Below are 20,328 nucleotides of genomic sequence, written 5' to 3'. Positions count from 1 at the left end.
TACAATTATAAAATGAATGTTTTAGAAGAAGTTTCATTACACTCACTATTTTTCCTTTCAACACAATAAAATTTTGCCTGAATTTCACCAACAGATGCTAGCTGACTTGATGAGAAGAAACTGGCAGCTTTTTACCATACGTATAAGAAAAAATTATAGAAGGAAGAAAAAGCACCAAGAATAACCTTAAATCAAAATCACCAAATAACATTGAGCAAGCTGGCAGACCCCAGCTAAGCACCATTAATACACAAAGACATGTAACATTTAAAACTAACCAATCTAACACCGTCTAATAACTTTTCTATCTTTTCAAAGGCCGCCTACAACTTAGTTGTTTTCTTTGCCCATTTCTCTCAAATGCATATCAATTTTACAGTAAACATTAACAATAGCTAATTTGGTTCTCGAATCTACAATGGTTATAAATATCAAGTTGATGAGATGGGAAACTTACCAGTACATAACTCTCTTAGGTAGTTAGAGTTGTTTTCTTTGCCCATTTCTCCCAAATGCATATCAATTTTACAGTAAACATTAACAATAGCTAATTTGGTTCTCGAATCTACAATGGTTATAAATATCAAGTTGATGAGATGGGAAACTTACCAGTACGTAACTCTCTTATGAGTTGGGATAACCACCCAAGTATATGAAATTCTAGCACTTCAGTTTGTCCTGTCCAATCCAAAAATGAAGGTAAATTGATACTAATATAAAATAAGATTTTCATATAGCAAGATTTCAAAACCATTTGTGATTAAGCATATTACTAGAAGCTGAATTGTTAAAACTCTCTATGATGCCAGATTGAAGAACACAATCTCATTGTTCCCCACATATTCAAACTTTCCAGGTGATGAGCATGAATATAACTATCCAAAGAGGACAAACACTTCATAAGAGAACTGGGTGACATACCTGTAAGCATCAAAAAGAATTCAATGGGAATCATCTATGAAACGTAAGGACGGAAGATCCATACCTAAATTATGCATATCTGCCTAAATTATGCATATCTGCTAAACTTTGATATGTTAAAATAATTTTATTTTCTTTCCTTCAAACCAACAAAATACTAACCATATCTCATTTTTCTAAGTGTCATCCAAACAAACACTAATAAGTAACTAAAAGCTCAAATCCTGCAAAAAAATCATATGCAAAGGAGAGTTTCTAACCAATTTGACACTATAACTTGTGTTGTCATTGGCATCGTCAATGTTTACACAGATTTTTTTTATTTAACCAAGTTAGTGCCGAGCTACATTCATCACAGACAACTACTAAATTTCATTATCCAGAGAGAAGGCCTCAGCACAATTAACATAAACTGGAAAAGGGAAAAGAGGTAGGGAAAGCATTTCCCTGGCTAGATTCCAACTGATTTAAACAATTAATTCAGCCATTCCATCCAATCAACTACTACTAGCAAAATTAAAGTCATTTGAGTAGAATAATATAAGAAATTTCTCAAAAATGCAAAACAGAGCAAACAAGACATTGATATGCTCACTAAAATTTAAAAAAAATATAAAACTTGCATATTAGTAGTTACGTATATGAACATATAGACTAATAATGTCACGCCCCGAGCCCGGCACGTGCCCGTCACGTGGCATCCGCCGTATTCTCAAATTCCGCTCAAGAATACAAGGCATCATTTAACTAGTCTAAACTTCAAAAATACGAAATAATATAACTAAAATAAAGTGCAGTACAAATCACATAAAAAGGTAGTCTACGAATATCCCATATGTTCGCACATTTATTTTCTAATGGAAACAGCGGAATTGAAAATAAATAAGACTAACACCTAGAAGTAGCTAGCCTGCCAACTTCTATTCACTTAAAGCCAATAAAAGTCATCCTCAGGGTCTCCTACGTAAACCAACTCATACTCTTCAGAATCTGCAAGGATGGTAAAAAGTGGGTTGAGCGACAAATCGCCCAGTAGGTAATAACTACCCCTCTGTCGGACCATGTACTCGTAGCTTTACAGATACATATATATAGATACAAATCAAATCATTTGCACATCGATCACATTCGTAATTTGAAAGTAACGTCATTTATAAAACATCCAGTAGTAACAATTGGCAAGTAATTTAAAGGCACCTTATTGATAAATGAACATGGAAAATCATAACGTTGTAAATCATTTCGTCTCAATTCACAAGTCTCTTCACATCCACTCATAAATCAGTTCATAAGTCTCATTTCAGATCAATTCAATAAATCATTCCATATCACCTCATAAATCATTTCATCTTAGCTCATAACAAGTACATGTGATGACCGGCTACTGAGTACTCAGCCTAGAGATTAAATCCTTTTTGGGTGGACGACCAATAGGTTTCATGACTACCGATTGGCCTCTTTTCATACATGGGTCAATCGGCCAGACTTTATACCATGTTACCATGACCTTGCCAATCGGCCGGACTTTATACCAGGCTACCATGGCTTTGTCAATCGGCCGGACTCTATACCAGGCTACCATGACCTTGTCAATCGGCCGGACTTTATACCAGGCTATCATGACGATTAGACAGGACTATAGCTCCTACCGTCTATTCCATGACTGTTTTGAGATTTACTTGTCAAAAATTCATTCCACACATCACATACATAAATCTTTGATTTCATAAAAGATTCAATTCGTTTGGTATATAATAACATATCAAAATATTTTTAATAAGTCACATGGCCCATTTTTGTATAGTAAAAATATAACTTTCATAAATATCCAAGTAAAGCATTTAATCAAATATATTTCTAGTCAACACAACAAAATAAGATTGAAAACAAAATTTTCATTTTTACAACTTTGAAATCTCAGAAGGGTAAGTATCACCTACCTTCGTCTGGCTGCTCGAGTGGAACTACCTTAAGTCTCTTAAGCTGGTACCGTACCTATCAAATGTATAGGTTACCTAATTAGTTGTTATTTCCTATAAATACATAACATACAAACTCTGAGTAAGTCGAAGATTCGTGTCTAGACCATTGTATGAATCCTAATAGCATTTTCCCTAAATTGGACGATTTCCATTTTGGAAAGTTTCCTAATTTGGAAAGTTCGCCTTTTGTAAAGTCTTATCATCTAAAAGAAAATAATTATTCCCAATCATGTTTATTATCTTGACTATTATCTTATTAGACATATTTATAATTTATAATTATTCATTAGTATTGTTATCGTTATTATTAGTGTTATCGTCCACATTATTATTTACTACTAGGATTATTATCATTAGTGTTATTATTAGTATTATTATCAGCATTATTATTATTATTATTATTATTATTTTAAGCATTTCGTTTAACCATTTAAAACTTATCTTACCTTGTCCAATCTGGCTTAATACGGCTAAATGTTTTTAGATTTCCATTTAAGTATCTTAGACGTAATTAACTAAGTACAATTTTACATGACTAACCTTTCAATTCTAACAATTATTTTAAATTGGGTCCTGAATTTTAATACCCACGATAAACTATAATTTATAATTTTAAAGTTTTATTTATTAGACATTTACTACATTTTATATTATATTTTGGTCCCTATATAATTTGCCAAATTTCCTTCGCCCTCGGGTTAAACCTTTGGCCAACCAGTTGCCTGACCATGGTCACCAGCAAGTCTGGCGACCCTTTGCTTCCATTGGCTGGCCAAAAAGGCCAACCATGGCTTTTATTCATTGTCGCCAGCAAGTGCAGGCGACATCCTCTTCAATTTTTTTTTTATTTTGCTTCGGTCTTTCGGCCAACCTTTGCAAATTCTTTCTCTGCCGCCAGAGATGGCGGTCCCCCACTCTTCCCTTTTTGTGTGTGTGGCGTTGCAGAAGCAATGCCTAGCCAAACAGAGCAGCAGCAGCAGCCGCTGCTCTTCTTTTCCCTTTTTTGTTTTTGTTTTTGTTTTTCCTCCACCAGATTTGGGCAACCTATTTACTCACAGATTCAAATCTAACACCCCATTCCTACGAATCCACATATGAATCTTTCTAAAATATATACATATCTACATATATACAGCAACAATCCATATTCGTAAAATTTCTAGGACAATTAATTCAACTACTAAAACTTAAAAAGAGAAATTTTGCGTGAATTCGGGACTTACAGGTTTAGGTGCCTAGTCGTCTGATCGATTGACGGTGTCGCCTGCTTCTCCTTCTCTATTCTCTGACGGCTCTTGCTCTAGGGAGGCAGACGAAAGAAAGGCAAGGATGGTGTTATTTTTCTTTCTAGGGTTTCAATAAAATCCTAAACCCTAGCACTACCTACTAGTAGGTGGTTTGGGTAAGAGTTTCAGTTTATTAGAAACCCTTATCCCATCCTACAGTTATTTTATTTTAACTTTTTTTTTCTTTTACCTAGTAATTTTATCTTTTTAATTAATTGGGAAAAATAACATAAAATAATAAAATGGGTGCCAAAAATCATGGGTTTTACAAATAATTCCATAATTTAAAGTTGATCTGTGAAAAATGCTAAGACTACAGTAACAATATGAGAGATAACAACAAAACTATATGAACGTCATAGTAGTATTACTCCTGTTAAAAAGCCCTAACTTCAATAAACAGCAAACCTTGCAGTAAAGTTCAAATCCTATCGATTTCGAAACAATTGCATGCCTATATATATATATATATATATATATCCATGGAGACCTTCAAATTAAAAAGCGCAACTAAACACACAAGATCATCAAACAAAAAGAAATCATCCAACAAAAAGCACAAATTAGGGGAAAGAAATACCAAATTCCTTCTTTATTTGGAATACTACAACATCGAAAAATATCACAAAAAAAGAGAATTAAAAAAAAATCAAAACAAGCGAGCTGAAGTACCTGGGGAATCTTAGTCGTTTCAGGTTTGGTCTCGAAGAGTTGGAATTGGCCAGGCGAAAATTTGAAACTTGAAGAGTTTGACTTCTGGGTGGTTCGCGAATATTTAGAATTTGCTTTGTTGTATTGCGAGCTTCATAAGAAATTAACGAAAATGTGGTTGAAACTCGAAGAAATTTCTTTGATGAAAGTTGGGGTTGAATTAAAAAGCAGACATAAAGTGAGTAGTTTGGAGAAAATATTAGAAAAAGAGAGATTTGAAGCTTTATGAAAAGGAAGAGATATGACACAGTTTTATGGGTTTCAAAAGAATGAGGAAGAGATACAACACTGGTTTATGGACATTTTGCAACTCGTATAGATGGGAATTGTTGCAGGTCACATAAGATTGTAAAATGATGCAGTTTTATTGCTTTTTTTTTTTTTGTGATATGCAACTTGTAGTCATAAAAGAATTCATATTTATGACCCTCAAAATTTTACAGGTCACAAAAGCCCTATTTTTCGTGTAGCGAGTCACTTGAACCTTCCCTCTCCTTGATATTCCCAAACATGTTTACTAGTATAAAAACAAAATTGAAAATGAAATCAAAACCTCTAACCAATGTAAGTAGCAACAAATATTTGATTGGAGTTGGACATGGATACATTTGGTTTTATTTGAAACGATAAATATGATTTGTTAACAATTTGCAGCAGGACATAAGTAGCAATAGAATGGCAAAATTCAAATTAATTTATATCACAGGCTTGGTAGCAGCAGGACATAAGTAGCAGCAGGCTTGATTTAAAATAGCAGGACATAAGTGGCAGGAAAAAATTTAGATTAATTTATCTCACAGGCTTGATTTCAGATTAATTTATATCATAGGACATAAGTAGCAGCAGGACTAAGGCCCTGTTTAATAACCCAATTCACAACTTAAATTTAATATATTCAGATTTTAACATATTCAAACCGTTTGATAATAAAAAATTGAACATCTGAATTAATTAAGTGACACTAAATTTTCTAGACAAAATTTGCTCCCAAAATTAAGTGATAAGCTATTCACTTATAACTGAATGTGATATACACTCAAATATATTAGATTTAATACTTAACAATTCAATAACTTAATGAATTTATATTTCAGATTTCAGATTTCAGTTTTATCAAACGGCACCCTAAATCCGACTTGAAAAAAGCCTTTAATAGGCTTGGCTCTATTCCTTCAGGTAAAACTCTAGTCAGAAAATGAGGGAGTTTAATTTGTACACTAGACCTAAGCTAAATTTAGTCCCTTAGAGATATTGAGCTAAACGTATTACCTAAACTAATTTAATTCAACGTGACACAATTCATTTAACTAAATTAATTCAAGTAAATTAAAAGTTGCAAAAAATTCTGTGGCTGAATACATATAAATTAAGATGAGTATTGGAGTGTGGAGTTTGGAGTAGTACCTCACCACCTTGCCAATGTTGTTGCTGCTAGCCGGATATCAGGGGCTTAGACTAAGTGGTGAATGGCAACAATAGTGAAGTTGCACATTAGTGCTGATGTGTGTCTGTGTGAAACGATGTGGTGAATAGGGGGCAATTGACTGTGAGAGTGATAGCCGAGAGGTGAGAGTAAGTGTGATACCCCAACTTTTAGGATACTATTGTTGTTTAGTCTAAAAAAAAAAATATTACGCTTCCTTTAGTTTATTTTATTTTAAGACATTGTTTTGTTTTAAAGACTAGATGTAGACACCAAATTTTGAATAATTTTATGTGGCATCTATTTCATGATTTTCATTTTAGATTGCTTGCATTCGTTGTTTACTTTTAGTTTTAATTTTTAGTTTTAGCTTTTAAGTTTAGAATTAGCGTAGAGTTTTTAGAGAAAAGAAAAGGAAAAAATCAAAAATATGTTGTTTTTATTCAATGCTTTTTTGAAAAGAAAAATTGAAAAAATAGGCTTTAGTTGGATTGGAAAAATGAAAAAAAAGAGAAAGAAAAAAAGGAAAATTTGTTCACAAAAAATATGTTTATTTCTTTAAATTCAATCTTTGGGCACTTTAGTTATTTTTATTAAGTTATTTTGGGAAAAATGAAAAATGAAACAAAAAGAGATGGAAAAATGGTCATTTTTGTTGTTTTTAGTTGTTTAGTTTTTAAATTATTTTCGTTATTATTATTGTTATTATTACCTGGTTTTTGGCAATTTATTATTATTATTATTATTTATATTTTATCATTTCTGTATTTATTAAGTTATTAAGTTCAGTTTTAAAAAAAAAAAAAAAAAAAAAAGAGCGACTTGCAAGCTACGTTTTTGCAGCTTGCAAGAGAGGGCCTCGGTGAGCCCCTTGGGCTGCAATATTTGAAGAGATTGCTGAGTGTTTTAGGGTTGAACTGGGATATAAAAGCTAAAGAAGGGGTAGCCGCAAGGGAGAGGGAGAATTACGGCTAGAAAGGTTTCTGGGAGAGAGCCTAAGCGAGTGGGAGAGAGGTTTTCGGAAAACAAAAAAGAGGGGGGAGCAAAGGTTGAGCAAAAGAAACGGGGGATAAAAAGATTAACGGCAAAAGAAAAGGATAAGAGCCGAGAGCGAGGGAGATTCTGGGGGGAAGAAAAGGAAGAAACCAGAAAAGAAACAAAGAGAGGATTCTGGGTTGGCGGCTGGATAGAGAGATCAAAGGCAAAAGGACCGAGAGCAATAGAGAGAAACCAGAGGGGCGAGGGAGGTGAAAGAAAAACAGCGTAGGAAAGGGGGAAAAACAGAGAGGGAGGCGGCCGTGAGGTTGACGGCAAAAACAGGAAAAAACCGAGAGAGAGGCTAGAAAGGGACGACTGTAAGAAAAACAGAGGGCTTCATCTAGGAGCTGACGGTTGAGGCAACAAAAGGGAAAGCAAAAACAGAAGGAGAGTGGGTAACAATGGCTGGTTGGAGAGAGAATTGAAACCGAAAGAAAATCTGGAAGGGAAGGAAGGATCGGAGCTCCAAGTGACCAGGTCAGCGGCGCTGTTTTCCACTGGTGCTTCCCCGAAGATCTGGTGAATCTGTTAGCCCTCATCCTTGATCATTCTGCGCTTCATTGGGTGATTAAGGTAATATTTTCATTTCTTTTCCAGTCAAGTATCATGAGATGTAGATCAGGATGTAGGGAATCTTTGCCGCTGCGTTTTGTTTCTGTGGCTGCTTGTTTGAGTGTTTGGCTCATGGTTGATTGATTCGCTCTCTGTTGCTTGCTCTCTTTTACATCAGTTGATATTGATCTCATGGGTTGGAGTGTTTAGATTTTGTATGTGTTTTGACAAAGCCGAGTAAGGAAATACATGTCATCCGACCTGATGCATTCCCTTAGGTTCATTCATTCTCATTTATCACTCACTCATTCTTTTCAATTCACATTTTCCTTTCCTTATTGTTCATTTTGATTTCTACTTCACAAAATTGCATTTAATTACACCTATATGCACTTATCACTATATTTCATACACTTGCACACGAACACTTGGAATTTTCATACAATTGCACACGTGCACCTTTTCATACACTTGCACACAAACACTTGGATTTTTAATTTCTTTCATACACTTCCACACTTGCACATTTGAGTCTCATTTGCATTAATCGACCTCTATGGGGTTTTCCTTTGTTGACCGCCACAATTCATGTGGTTTGGGACCAAAAGCCTCACGAGAGACATTGTAGAATTTAGGATTGCATTTTTCTTTCCGTATTGCATTCATATAGTCATATCCAACGTGCGAACATATATTGGGTAGAAAATTAGGAAAGGTAAGGTTAAGTCGCGCAACTAGCCTTGGCTAGGTCAAAGGGGTGCCTTGGATTCTATCCTTGCCTTCCCCTTTGTCAAACGTGACCCCCGAACCTTTTTCTTTGGTTTACGTGGACTAGGAGTCGTTTTAAAAAGGGTTTTACTACTTTGTCTCTAAAAAACACTTTTTGGGTGACTTGGTACACCCCAAATCTATACCAAGTGGCGACTCCGTTTTCATATTTAAAAACCCTTTTTAAATTTCATTTGGCCAAATCGTCGCTTTCCAAAGTCCCATGGCCTTTTACTTTTCATGTTGCACACGTTCACACCACACTTCGCACACATTTCACAATCGAAAAGTGGGGCGCGACAGTTGGCGACTCCACTGGGGACTTCTTAAGTGGGTCCAAGCATTTTGACTTAACCATTCGTTTCCTTTTTCTACCCTTTCTATGCATAGCATGTGGATATTAGGATTGCATTTTTCATTTTTAGGACCGTTTTGTCTTATGTACGTAATCAAACCAATCCCTCGACTCATGAATGTATGTTTGAATGAATGTTTACTTATTATCTCGCGCTTGCATTGCATTTGGGGGGGTGTGTGTCACCTTTAGAGTCTCGCGTGGTTCTCACCCCTTCCCTCAAAATAGGGGAACACTTCATACGTGCATGTTTACTTGCTGCTATCCCATTTTATTTTATTTTCGTGGGCGTTTCCCACACCGCCTTGTAGGATTAGGATCGATTGCCTTGGGTAGGCGGCTGGTGTGCTCTGCGCCCATAGCGCTACCTAAGGGATCACTCGAGCCACCGATCAAAGGCCCTGGGAGTGATGACCCTTCGCCTTTAGGTCTGAAGGCTTGGGAGCCGAGACTTATCGAGTCTAGTTGCATTAGTGAACCCCAGCCTCATGCATCCATATTAGCATTTTCCTAGGCTAGAGTCAGCCTCACCCTATTTTAAGCACATTAGGCACGAGGGAAGGGGTTCCACCCCTTTTACTTGTTTTATTGTATTTCTTTTCTTAATTGCTCCCAATGTGTTATGTGTACTATCAATTGCACTAACCATTCTTTTGTTTTCCTGGCTTGCATTCATATGCCTTAGCAATAAGAGGCCTCTTTGGCACTCTTTTAGTGACTTACCCACTAGATAACTTACATGTTTAAATTCCAGTCATTATGCTTAATTTTCAATAAGTACATTTCATTTTAGACCTTTTTCCCCCGATGCATTATTTATGTCTTTTAGACCATATTTGTCACATATTTACATCGCTTTAATAAATGGCATCATGCATAAACCCTAGAAAGGGAATGCCATTTAGGGGATCCCGTGTTAGGAATAAACCACCCCATGTCTCGGATATATAATCCAAATGAGACTTGCACGTTTACCTTTCTCGTACCATCCGAAAGGGGTAGTGCACAAGGTAAGGTAAAGATCCGATCATTTTCATGAAGCAATTTTTGGAATATGAGCATCTAATAATCACTTTTTGGCCATTTTCTCAAAATTGGTAAAATTCCCTTGCGTAAAAGGACATTAATTCGAAGAAAATTCACAAATGATTCCTCATTGTTGAGACGATAAATATAGAGGCCAAATTTTGATTTTAGAGGCTCATAGACCAAGGCATTGTAATGATTTCTTGAAACCACCCAGTGGACGAATAATTCAATCGATTTTTGAACAAATCATCCATCTTATCCAAACAATAAATTTCATCCAATTCATTTGACCAATTTACCCTTTTTAGGGTCATCCCATTTTTTTCATCATAACTTCATTTCATCGTCAATTCATTTGACCAATTTACCCTTTTTAGGGTCATCCGGTCGATTCTTCAATAAATCATCAAATCATTTGACCAATTTACCCTTTTTGGGTCATTCGGTCAATTTTGAATAAATCGTCAATTCATTTGACCAATTTACCCTTTTTAGGGTCTTTTGACCAAATTACCCTTTTTAGGGTCTTTTGACCAATTTACCCTTTTTAGGGTCGTTCGGCCGATTTTTGAATAAATCCCTAATTCAATTTCATTCATTTGACCAATTTACCCATTTTTAGGGCAACCGAGCCGATTTTGAATAAATCAAATTTCGTTCAATCTGTTTGATCAATTTACCCTTTTTAGGGTAATCTGATTAATTTTGGATAAATTTCATTCAATTCATTTGACCTGTTTCCCTTTTTAGGGTAATTTGGTCGATTTTAAATAAATTGTCGCCCTATTGGGGTTTCATTGTCAAATTCCAAATTGGGAAATCTAGTCACTTTTGAAGAAAACCGTCCATTGCATCCAATCAACGAATTCCAATCTCTTTGATAGGAAGTTCGTCAAGGTAAAACCCGTGCGTTTTTGCAAAATCTTGTACCGATCAAAGGTGATCAATCTATTCGGACGTTGTCCTCATTTTGACAAATCTCCCGTCACTCCAATGGCCACATTTTTCAAAATTATTTTTCACTCAATGAGTTGGTCAGATCCGTCAGGTATTGTATAGTGCCTGCTCTGGAGGATTGCATTTTCATGCTAGGCCTACCCTTGGCATAAAAGGGTTCCCCCATAGGACATGCATCCGAATTTTCTGGATATCTACTAACTCTTGCCTTTTTCTTTTCCTTTTCTTTATTTTCTTTTGAATAATTAAGCGAGGGCTAAATCTAAAGGCAATTCCTTTTAAAATTTTCAGGTAATATTTAAACATCGCTTCTCGTCGAAGCCCCATCATAACGCGATCCCGTAGTCAAGCCCAGAGGAATCGTGTAAACATGAGTTCGCAACCGGAACTGTCAGATAGGTCTGCTACAACTGCCCAACCTGAGACTGCAAGTTTGGGGGTCCAACTGACCGAGATGCTTACGAAGTTTGGTGAAATGGCAACTGAAATGGCCGCCCAAAAGAAATTAATCGATGAGCTTATCAGTAGTGGAGTTCAACCCGAGCCTGAACCCGTCAGTCAGCCGGAGCCAGAATCGTTTGGCATAGCCACGACCCAAACCACTTTTACTCCACCTTTCATTATTCCACCTGAAGGAACTTTCACCTATCCCACCATACATTTGCCATACACTTACCCTCCTAATCCTTCATTTTTTCCTACTTACATGCAAGGCCCGCAACCCCAAGTTACTTCAAACATACCACCTGAGCCACATACTTTTTATCACACTGCCGCTGAGCCATTCCTACCAGACCATATTGTTCAAACCAAGGCAGAAATTGGGGAATCTTCCGCTCCCGTTGATATAAAGCTTCTCAAACGCCTGGACCGTTTCGATGAGTTTATAAAGAAAAGTCAGGGATTGAACAAACAAGGAGTCTTGGATTACGATGAGCTTTGCCTTTTCCCGAATGTGCAATTGCCTGAGGGGTTCAAAACTCCGAAGTTTAACAAGTATGATGGGACGGGCAATCCCAAGACACACCTCAGATTGTTCGCCAACAAGTTGGGTAGGCCAACAGATGATGAAAATCTGCCTTTGAGGCTATTCCCAGAAAGTCTGGAGGGGGATGCACTCGACTGGTATTCCAAGCTGAAACCCGAAGAAGCGAAGACCTGGTTTGACTTGTCCAATGCTTTTGTAAGGCAATACGGGTACAACTGCGAGCTGGCTCCGACGCGAACCACGTTGGAAGGAACAAAAAGAAAACCCTCTGAGAACCACAAGACTTATGCCAAGAGGTGGAGGAAGATAGCTGCAAAAGTCGAGCCACCGATGACTGAAGACGAAATCATTCGCACCTTCATTAAGGCACATGATCCGCCGCACTTTGAAGAAATTTTCCGCATGACTGGATGCTCATTTGCTGCTATTGTCAATAAACTGGAAGAATATGATGACTTCGTGAAGGCTGGAAAGATTGTTAATGTGTCCGCCCTGAAAACTCAAGTGGAAGTTTTGCAAAGTCAAAATAGCAATGGGAAGAAGCAACAATTCAAAAAGCAAGAGGGGGAAACTGCTTTTGTTTGGGATCAAAACCCTACCCCAAAACCCAGATTTCGACGATACCCTACCTACTCCAACCCTTACCCTCATTATCCAAACTCTCATCTTGTTTACCATACTACCACCAATCACTCTCGACCTCAACCAAACCATGCAAGCCTACCTACAATATCCTTCCCAATGACTCAAAACAATCCTCAAATTCAACTTCGTCTACCTTATAATCCCAGACCTGCTCCACCAAACCAACAAACTTACAACCCTCCTCAAACCAACAAAATACAAAAACCTGGTCGATCTCGAACTTTTGCCAACTTAGGCCGACCCATTGACCAACTGTATGAACAGCTCAAGGCTGCCGGTAAAATAGATGACATACCTCCTCCAAACTACTCTCGTCGAGGTCTCTCTTCTGGATACGACCCTCAAGCCGCGTGTGCCTACCATTCTGGAGCGCCCGGTCATTCGACCAGTAAATGTTGGGTACTAAAACATAAGATCCAGGACATGATCGAAGCAGGAAATATAGTGTTAAGGAAAAGGGAAGAACAAGGACCGAACATAAGTACGAATCCTTTTTCTGAACACAAGGACACCTTTGAGGCATCCACCTCCAATGACGAAACTTGAAAATCCTGAAGGAGCTCTGCACAATGTGGATGGCTGATTATCCTCCCTCTCGAAGGGAATTTCGATGAATCTAGGGGTTGTCATTTACTAAAATTCATGAAAACTTTTTCTTGCATATGTGAATAGCTTAACGAAAGCATCTTTTGCAGTTGAGTTTTGTCTTGTTTCTGCTTTGATTTGGAGTTTCATGAAATGCACAATTTGTTTTATTTGTTTATTTGATTATTGTCCTGAATTTTTGTTAATTCTTTGGGATGGCCAAAGATGAAATTATTTGATCCTTTGAATATCACTGTTCTGGAATCTGATGTAGCCCTTCATTGAAAACCCCTTCATTAAAAATCCTTTCGTTGAAAATCCCTTCCTTGGGAAAGCCTTCATTGAGAAAGCCATTGAAAACCCTTCATTAAGAATCCCCTCATTGAGAAATCCTTTCTTTGAGGAAGCCATACGTTGGAAAATACCTCCATTTGAGAAATTCCTTCATTTAGGAAAATCCCTTTCCGACCAGGTTGAAAGCTGACTGGTTAAAGCAGTGTTATCAACGATTGATTCTGATTGATGAAAAGCAGTTGAACGCTATGTGCCATGACCAATGTTGTCAAAACGCATGGCCTGAGTTCATAATAAAAGGGGCCGCCACCGATTTTCTGAAGAAGGGAACAAAGTGCTAAAGTAATGAAAGATGAAGTCAAAGGCAAATTTGCTTCAAATAGGCAAAGCTCATTGGGCGCTCAAAATGTATTACCTGGCGGAGCATTCATGGATAGACAGACATTCTCTCAAACCTGTCAACTCAGACATGTGTAAGAAATTTTTTATTTTTGATTATGCAAATTCCTTCTAGGAAGTCGTGCAAAAGACGAGGCAAAAGTCAGGCCATCTTCCTTTCCAATCAAAACATTTCATCCCTAGTCGTCCCTTTTGAGCTATCAGAACAATAATTTTTTCGTTCGGCAGCCCCTGAAGATTGCAAACCCCACACTGGGGCAAATTCATTTTGAGAAGAGATGATTAGAAGGGGAAAGCCCTACACTGGGGCAAATTTATTTTTGAAAATGCAAAAAAAAAAAAAAAAAAAAAAAGAAATGGAAAAGAAGGAACCCCACACTGGGGCAAATTTAGTTTTGAAGAAAAATGCAAAAGTGAGACATATGCAATGAAAATGCAAAGAAAGAAAAATCCAATCAAACTGGGGCAAAAATTTGCCTCAGTTTTGTTCAAAATTGGGAAATAATTTCAAAATGATGCAATCTCAGGCTATTTCACACCCCTCTCATCAAAATTTGCTTTCAAGCCTCAACTTTTCTTGAAAAACACCCCACCTGACTTCATTTCAAAAGCCCAAAGTCCTGGCTTTCGTCATTTGCCGTATTTTCTATTGGGAAATTTGCTAGTCAACTGGCAAGTGATGTCCATAATGCCTTCGCTTAATCTTACAAGGGAAGCGCATTTTACTGATGTCAGCAATCTTCAGTTCATACTCCTGAGTCGATTATGGTTGAGTTTTTCCATTGTTCCTTAGGTGAAAACCCGAAAGGGCACCTCAAAAGAAAAGGAGGAAAAGAAAAGAAAAAGAGAAAAACAAAACAAAAACAAAACAAAAGAAAAGGAGTGGGGGCAACCTTGGTGAAAACCCGAAAGGGCGCCAAAGTAGGATTTCGCAGCAAGCGTGCACGAGGAAGAACAGCTGGTGGTCTGGTTCATTTGGATTTCTCCTCATTTTTGTCATACCCCTGCCAATACTGAATCCCAGAACAAGGATACTCAGAGATTCGAATATGACATCCGTTGGGCAAAACTGTGTCATTTTGTAAAACATTCTTTTGCGAATACATTCTTAGGAAACTCATTTTTTCCAAATTACTTGCATTCATGGCATTTTTTGTAGAATTTAAGTACAAATGGTTAAGTGTGCATTCTTGTGCATAATTATTTTTACATCACATGTGAATTTTCTTGCATCCCTCATTCTTTATCATTGAATTGTGGTGAATGACAATCCCCGTGGTTTATTGCAAAAAGTATGCTTGGATTCAGTCACCTTTTGAGAACAGTTGAAATTCAGCCAAGCCAGCTACACAGACTTCACAATATAGCAAAGCACATACCTGATCAGTTTGAAAATCAGAGAAGCCTCAGGGTGAAAAATCCAACTCAATCGGCTGCCGCAGCAAAAGTTGATACGGGCATCGAAAAACTCATGTTTACACGATTCTCAAAGGAAAATGGGTCAAATGGTGGTGGCAATTTCTTTGTTTTTTCTCTTTCACAGGAAAAATTGCATGCACAGATGAAAGTAACCACGCCTCGCACTGGAATCGGTGTCGGAAAGAGTCCTCCAGTGAACAAAGGCAGATTGAAAATGTTTGCAAGCAAATTTGATCAAAAGGTGCAACAACATCAACTATGGGTTCAATTTGCAAAATTCATCATACTGGGGCAAATTTTTGGAAAGATTCTTCAAAAAAAAAAAAAAAAAAAAAAAAAAACAACAAAAAAAAAAAAAAAACAAAAAAAAATCATCAAAAATTAGGTTTAACTTCTTATTTCTTGAAGAAATCAATTTCAAATCTCAACTTTTAATTTTTTTTTACTTGACAAAGTCTCAGCGTCCGCCGCGCACCCTTTTACTTCCTTTCTTGACAACCATAGTCACTGACCTCACCGCCGTTAGCATTGAGTCTATCTCACTAATGTGCGTGTTTTCATTCTACCGCCGTTAGCATCGAGTCTATCTCACTAACGTGCGTGTTCTCATTTCTACCGCCGTTAGCATCGAGTCTATCTCACTAATGTGCGCGTTTGCATTCTACCGCCGTTAGCATCGAGTCTATCTCACTAATGTGCGTGTACCGCCGTTAGCATCGAGTCTATCTCACTAATTTCCTACCGCCGTTAGCATCGAGTCTATCTCACTAACGTGTGCTTCAACCGCAGTTAGCATCGAGTCTATCTCACTAACGTGCGTGTTTTACTTCAACCGCCGTTAGCATCGAGTCTATCTCACTAACGTGCGTGTTTTACTTCAACCGCAGTTAGCATCGAGTCTATCTAACGTGCGTGTTTTACTCCTACCGCAGTTAGCATCGAGTCTATCTCACTAACGCGTGCATTTTCACTCTATCACCGTTAGCATCGAGTCTATCTCACTAACGCGTGCATTTTCATTCTATCTCCGTTAGCATCGAGTCTATCTCACTAACGTGCGTGTTTTTCTCTATCACCCGTTAGCATCGAGTCTATCTCACTAACGTGCGTGTTTTACTTCAACCGCAGTTAGCATCGAGTCTATCTCACTAACGTGCGTGTTTTATTCAACCGCGTTAGCATCGAGTTATCTCACTAACCGTGTTTATTTCTACCGCCGTTAGCATCGAGTCTATCTCACTAACGTGCGTGTTTTCATTTCTACCGCCGTTAGCATCGAGTCTATCTCACTAACGTGCGCGTTTTCATCCTACCGCCGTTAGCATCGAGCCTATCTCACTAATGTGCGTGTTTCCATCCCACCAACACTCCATCTCACTTCAATTCATCTGATTTAAATTTCTGTCCGGGTCTATCCCAACTTAAATTTCAGTCCGGGTCTATCCCGTGGGTCTATCCCAAATTTTAAATTTCTGTTCGGGTCTATCCCGTGGGTCTATCCCAGTTTTACATTTCTATCCGGGTCTATCCCGTGGGTCTATCCCCGATTTTAAATTCCTGTACGGGTCAGCCCCGATTTCAAAATTCCTGTTCGAGTCAGTCCCGTTTTAAATTCCTGCTCGGGTCAGTCCCGTTTTAAATTTCATGTAGGGGTCAGCCCCCATTTCTAAAGCGTCCATTGTTCGAGACGTGTTCGCCGCCAAATAACACAGGTGAGTATTTGGTGTCTACTTCTTTGTCTCAAGTTTTTCCAAAACTCAGACAAAGAGGGGCAAACTGTAGACACCAAATTTTGAATAATTTTATGTGGCATCTATTTCATGATTTTCATTTTAGATTGCTTGCATTCGTTGTTTACTTTTAGTTTTAATTTTTAGTTTTAGCTTTTAAGTTTAGAATTAGCGTAGAGTTTTTAGAGAAAAGAAAAGGAAAAAATCAAAAATATGTTGTTTTTATTCAATGCTTTTTTGAAAAGAAAAATTGAAAAAATAGGCTTTAGTTGGATTGGAAAAATGAAAAAAAAGAGAAAGAAAAAAAGGAAAATTTGTTCACAAAAAATATGTTTATTTCTTTAAATTCAATCTTTGGGCACTTTAGTTATTTTTATTAAGTTATTTTGGGAAAAATGAAAAATGAAACAAAAAGAGATGGAAAAATGGTCATTTTTGTTGTTTTTAGTTGTTTAGTTTTTAAATTATTTTCGTTATTATTATTGTTATTATTACCTGGTTTTTGGCAATTTATTATTATTATTATTATTTATATTTTATCATTTCTGTATTTATTAAGTTATTAAGTTCAGTTTTAAAAAAAAAAAAAAAAAAAAAAAAAAGAGCGACTTGCAAGCTACGTTTTTGCAGCTTGCAAGAGAGGGCCTCGGTGAGCCCCTTGGGCTGCAATATTTGAAGAGATTGCTGAGTGTTTTAGGGTTGAACTGGGATATAAAAGCTAAAGAAGGGGTAGCCGCAAGGGAGAGGGAGAATTACGGCTAGAAAGGTTTCTGGGAGAGAGCCTAAGCGAGTGGGAGAGAGGTTTTCGGAAAACAAAAAAGAGGGGGGAGCAAAGGTTGAGCAAAAGAAACGGGGGATAAAAAGATTAACGGCAAAAGAAAAGGATAAGAGCCGAGAGCGAGGGAGATTCTGGGGGGAAGAAAAGGAAGAAACCAGAAAAGAAACAAAGAGAGGATTCTGGGTTGGCGGCTGGATAGAGAGATCAAAGGCAAAAGGACCGAGAGCAATAGAGAGAAACCAGAGGGGCGAGGGAGGTGAAAGAAAAACAGCGTAGGAAAGGGGGAAAAACAGAGAGGGAGGCGGCCGTGAGGTTGACGGCAAAAACAGGAAAAAACCGAGAGAGAGGCTAGAAAGGGACGACTGTAAGAAAAACAGAGGGCTTCATCTAGGAGCTGACGGTTGAGGCAACAAAAGGGAAAGCAAAAACAGAAGGAGAGTGGGTAACAATGGCTGGTTGGAGAGAGAATTGAAACCGAAAGAAAATCTGGAAGGGAAGGAAGGATCGGAGCTCCAAGTGACCAGGTCAGCGGCGCTGTTTTCCACTGGTGCTTCCCCGAAGATCTGGTGAATCTGTTAGCCCTCATCCTTGATCATTCTGCGCTTCATTGGGTGATTAAGGTAATATTTTCATTTCTTTTCCAGTCAAGTATCATGAGATGTAGATCAGGATGTAGGGAATCTTTGCCGCTGCGTTTTGTTTCTGTGGCTGCTTGTTTGAGTGTTTGGCTCATGGTTGATTGATTCGCTCTCTGTTGCTTGCTCTCTTTTACATCAGTTGATATTGATCTCATGGGCTGGAGTGTTTAGATTTTGTATGTGTTTTGACAAAGCCGAGTAAGGAAATACATGTCATCCGACCTGATGCATTCCCTTAGGTTCATTCATTCTCATTTATCACTCACTCATTCTTTTCAATTCACATTTTCCTTTCCTTATTGTTCATTTTGATTTCTACTTCACAAAATTGCATTTAATTACACCTATATGCACTTATCACTATATTTCATACACTTGCACACGAACACTTGGAATTTTCATACAATTGCATACGTGCACCTTTTCATACACTTGCACACAAACACTTGGATTTTTAATTTCTTTCATACACTTCCACACTTGCACATTTGAGTCTCATTTGCATTAATCGACCTCTATGGGGTTTTCCTTTGTTGACCGCCACAATTCATGTGGTTTGGGACCAAAAGCCTCACGAGAGACATTGTAGAATTTAGGATTGCATTTTTCTTTCCGTATTGCATTCATATAGTCATATCCAACGTGCGAACATATATTGGGTAGAAAATTAGGAAAGGTAAGGTTAAGTCGCGCAACTAGCCTTGGCTAGGTCAAAGGGGTGCCTTGGATTCTATCCTTGCCTTCCCCTTTGTCAAACGTGACCCCCGAACCTTTTTCTTTGGTTTACGTGGACTAGGAGTCGTTTTAAAAAGGGTTTTACTACTTTGTCTCTAAAAAACACTTTTTGGGTGACTTGGTACACCCCAAATCTATACCAAGTGGCGACTCCGTTTTCATATTTAAAAACCCTTTTTAAATTTCATTTGGCCAAATCGTCGCTTTCCAAAGTCCCATGGCCTTTTACTTTTCATGTTGCACACGTTCACACCACACTTCGCACACATTTCACATCATATCGAAAAGTGGGGCGCGACACTAGAAACCCTAAAGTCTAATCAAAACCCTAGTTTTTACTTGTGACTAACCTTTTTCTCAAATTTCTCATATTTCAACCGAAACCCTAAATTCAATTTATAAAATTGTAAAATCCCTCACGTTTTTCTTAAAAATCCCCTTTTAATTGGAAATTATGATTTTATAATAGCCCTACCACCCAATCACCCCACAATAAGTGCAAATGAACATGAAAGTAAAGGTTTTCACTTTTCATTTTCAAGTTAGCGTGAATTAGGGTTTTCACGTTTTTTCGTAGTGTGACTATTCGGTACGGAGTGAGGATCAAATTTGGTAGGTAAGAGTGACTTTTAGATGAGGAAATATTATTTGATTTGAAGTGATAATAATAAGTTAGTGATTGAAGGTAAAAACCCTAATATACGTGATTTAAGAGAAAACGGCTCGAACCGACGTGTACCGTGCACTACCGATTGAACCCACCACTTCCTTACCACCACATACTCTTGATATTTTTGCAAAATATCCCCCCTCATTCTCAGCCACATAACCGAAAATTGTGGCTAAAATGCAAGGAAAAAGAAAGCAAAACTTAGATGGCTTTGGTGGTGACAAGTGTCACCCATCTATGGTTTCTTGCCCAACCTTTTGTCTTGCCTTCTTATCCCTTAATTGAGCTCATTTTCCCTCATTTCTTTCTGTTTTTGGCCGAGAGCAAGAGGAGCAAGAGAATGAAGAGAGTTTTCCATCTTCTACCTTGAATCCAACCATTTGAGTGCAACCAAGAAAAACTAAACCGATTAATCACTAGTTGGA

The sequence above is a fragment of the Coffea eugenioides genome, chromosome 9 (genome assembly GCF_003713205.1).
Source record: "Coffea eugenioides isolate CCC68of chromosome 9, Ceug_1.0, whole genome shotgun sequence".
Classification (NCBI taxonomy): Eukaryota; Viridiplantae; Streptophyta; class Magnoliopsida; order Gentianales; family Rubiaceae; genus Coffea; species Coffea eugenioides.
This window is presented reverse-complemented; position numbering follows the sequence as displayed.